Source organism: Thalassophryne amazonica, chromosome 2, assembly GCF_902500255.1.
Source record: "Thalassophryne amazonica chromosome 2, fThaAma1.1, whole genome shotgun sequence".
NCBI lineage: Eukaryota > Metazoa > Chordata > Actinopteri > Batrachoidiformes > Batrachoididae > Thalassophryne > Thalassophryne amazonica.
In genome coordinates, this window is record NC_047104.1 from 131005097 (window position 1) to 131008782 (window position 3686).

The following is a 3686-nucleotide window of genomic DNA, read 5'->3' on the forward strand; positions in this document are numbered from 1 at the left end:
GCATGTACCTTCGATCACAAAGAAATTGGGGAGAGCTAACATATGTCGTTTGGTATGCTTATGTATTTTGGGCCAATCATGAATGTCACGAAAATGGAACACTGATAGGACTAATATTTTTGGCGAAATTAAGGATATTTGGTAACAATGGACATTGATATCACCATTAATCAGTCCCTGGTAACCAGACAAGCTCTGAACAAAGGAAATACCTCAACGTTGCTAGTTGTTAAACATGACATGAACTAAATGTGCCAAATAATAAATACAATTATTCACAAAACTTTCAATTATAATCATTATAGAAACTTTGCATAATTCATTACCACCCTTGAAAAATGTCAGTTACCTATTTTATAAACACTACCCAATCTAATACCCCTGCATCCCCAAGCGCATGGGGATTAAATTTTAACAACTCCCATGGGGCAGGCTCTAGTTCTCAGCCACGTGTTGTGAAAATTAGTAAAGATGTGATTGATTTTTGTGACAAACAAGAAAACAGTCACATTTCAAACCAGACCACCTGGCTAGTTTTTAATCCACACCTTGTATCGGTTGGCCGATATGAGCCTTTCACAAACATGTTGGCATCAGTGTTTTGCTGACATGAGAACCTTTCGCCAAATAAATGATGCAGAAAACACTTGAAACCTGGAAATGGTGTCATTACATGTCGGAAGATAATTTATGACCGGTTCGGCGCGGGGTTTTCAGCAAGGTCACATTCTATTTGCGTTAGGTACTAAAATGCTAACTGATCTTAAAATAACGTGTGAATAAATTTAACCGTATATGTAGATACCGATCGAGTTATTTGATCGATTTTTAAATTTTAAAACACTTTTGAAAGTTAATTAGCACGGAGCCATGCGGGCTAAGCTAAGCTAGCCTAGCCTTTCTTTCTGCTCGCTCGAGGTTGCGAAACGGCGCGACTTAGTGTTGTTGGTGTTTTGTCGCAGCTCCGTGATTGGGTGACAGTACTCCGTCCAGTCCAAAATGGTTAAAAGATGTTTTTCTTTCCAAGTTTTATTTTTATTACGTAAAAACTCATGAAACCTGCTTCACAAAGAAACGCTGTCGATAAACATGAAAAAGGGGAGGAGGAACTCCCTCCCTTCCGAGTCTCCAAGTCTCCAAGTCTTTTGGGAGGTGCTGCCATCTGCTGCAGGCAGACTTTCTTGCATTTTATTAGGTTTTAAACGTTCGATGATTTTTAAACACTTTTATAATACATATGTAGGGGCATTTTTGATTTTTAAATTTGATTTATTGTCTGTCTCCTTTGGTTTGGTAAATATATGTGTGTGTATGTGTGTGTGTATATATATATATATATATATATATATATATATATATATATATATATATATATATATAAAAATTCAATTTGTTTATATTCCCTTTTGGCCTTTTGATAGGGTGCCAATAGAAGAGCTGTGGTATTGTAGAATGCAGAGCTCGAGGTGGCAGAGCTGAAGGTGTTGAGATGTTGAGTGATAAGTATGGACAAGATTAGGAATGAACATAACAGAGGGACAGCTCAGGTGGGACGGTTTGGAGACAAAGTCAGAGTGGTAAGATTGTGAAGGTTTCGACATGTGCAGAAGAGGACCTAGGGAATATAGGGAGAAGGATGCTGATAATGGAGCCACCAGACAGGAGGTGAAGAAGGAGGCATAAGAGGAGGTTTATGGATGTGCTGAGGGAGGACATGCAGGTGGTTGGTGTGACAGAGGAAGATACAGAGGACAGGGTGAGATGGAAACGATTGATCTGTTGTGGCGACCCCTGATGGGAACAGTTGAACAAAGAAATGAATAATTGGCCTTACATTTTTGGTATCTTTTGATTCTTCATGTTAATCTCTTACTTGTATCACTCAGCTTTTGGCATTGTAGTGATTATGTAATCGACTTTTCTGAGTGAAACTGATGAAGAAAAGAGACATTTGAGAAAAAATAATAATTAAAAGATTTAAGTTAATTGAAAGCATGAAATGCCTAAATTATAGCTTAATTGAACTATGGGTGTTGTCTGGATGTTTCAACTAAACATTTATATTTGTTTTTCAGATGAACTTATTTTTGCAAGGAATTTGGAGGGAACTTTGCAATGTATTAAATTCAACCAGTGAACTAGTAGCTCGTATTCTTTTGGACTGATTGTTTTAATTTGTTGAATTCTTTCATCAGGGGATTGCTGAATGCCTTTGTCTTCTGTGGCAGAAAAACGCACTCTCAGTGGACCTGCGACTCCCAGCCACGCGGAAGTGGAGAATTTTTTTTATTTTTTTATTTCAGGTACAAATGGAGGACTTGTGTGTGGAGTCTGGATGAGACTGGGAATCTTTGATTCTTCCTGAAGAACATACTAAAATAAATTAGCAGAGATCTTGGAGGATCTTTGGCATTTTAGATCGGCCTTACCTTCACATTATGTTGTCATAAAACATTAGCTCAATGGTAGATTTAGTTGCATTGGAACATGTTGCGGACTTCTACGACCTTTGTCACACCAATTAAATTGTTTGTCTTTAATATGAGTATTTATGTAGTGATATTGATTGTATCTTCTGTAGTGTGTTCCGATTAGATGAAATGATGAGGTGAAATTTGAGGTGAAATTATGTAGAATAATAGGTGATGTTCTTTGGAAATTGTTATGGCATATATTGCAGTGGAAATTGTATCACAAACTGACTCACATTCAGATCTTGTGAGATGATTTGTGTTTTCCTGTACACGTAATGATGACAATAGATGAGTAATCAAGTGATATGGCTAACCCGTATTAGAAAGCTATTGCAGGATGTCCGTCTTATTTTTTATGTGACTACTTATATGATGTGAGATAATGATGGCTAAATGTGTATGTACAGTATATAATTTATTGTTTTTTGTAATATGATTATGCTGTCTGTGGGTAGCATGTTAGGGTGCATTTCACAGGATGGTCCATTCTTGGAAAGTTCTGGTTTATGTATTTATTTTAAGACTGAGTTCAAGCTTCATTTTTGTGCTATAATAACTTATGTTGTGATTCTTTTCAGGGCCTCCATTTAAACTGGGTGGAAGGAAATCTATGATAGGGACAGACGGAGAGGAACAATAAGAAGAACAGGGCACCTTAGTTTGTTGATATGCATGAGACAGAACGCCTGGACGAGGCTAGCGTGAAGACAGCACAACCCAGAATTCCTACAGTCAAATGTAAAGTATCAAACAACAAGAAAGTTAGGGTAAAAGTACTGGGAGTCGGGAGACACGAAGGGAAGTAAAATAAAAGATCTGCCTGGAAGGGACAAAGGTTGGTATAATAGCGGTTTGTTTCCCCTCAAACTATGACTATTTTTTGTGGGCCACTCTTAGGAATATCTTAAAGTCATGTAATTAGGATCTCAGTTTGAGTTAAGGTATATCCACGCGGACTTTGTTTTGTATGTCGGCATAACATTTATGATGTGGTGATATGATTATCTGTTGGGCAATGTACCATACATGTCGACTTATACAGATTTTTCTGAGTTTCAGAGTCATACGGACGTACAAATAAAGTCTTACGGATATTCAGGGTTTGGTCTGCAACGGCTCTGTAAGCAACCGTTTCGGCAGCACGACATCACTTTGATGCGTGAGCTAATGAAGCGATGCTTCGATCCATTGGTTCTTTGATTCGCTGCTCTT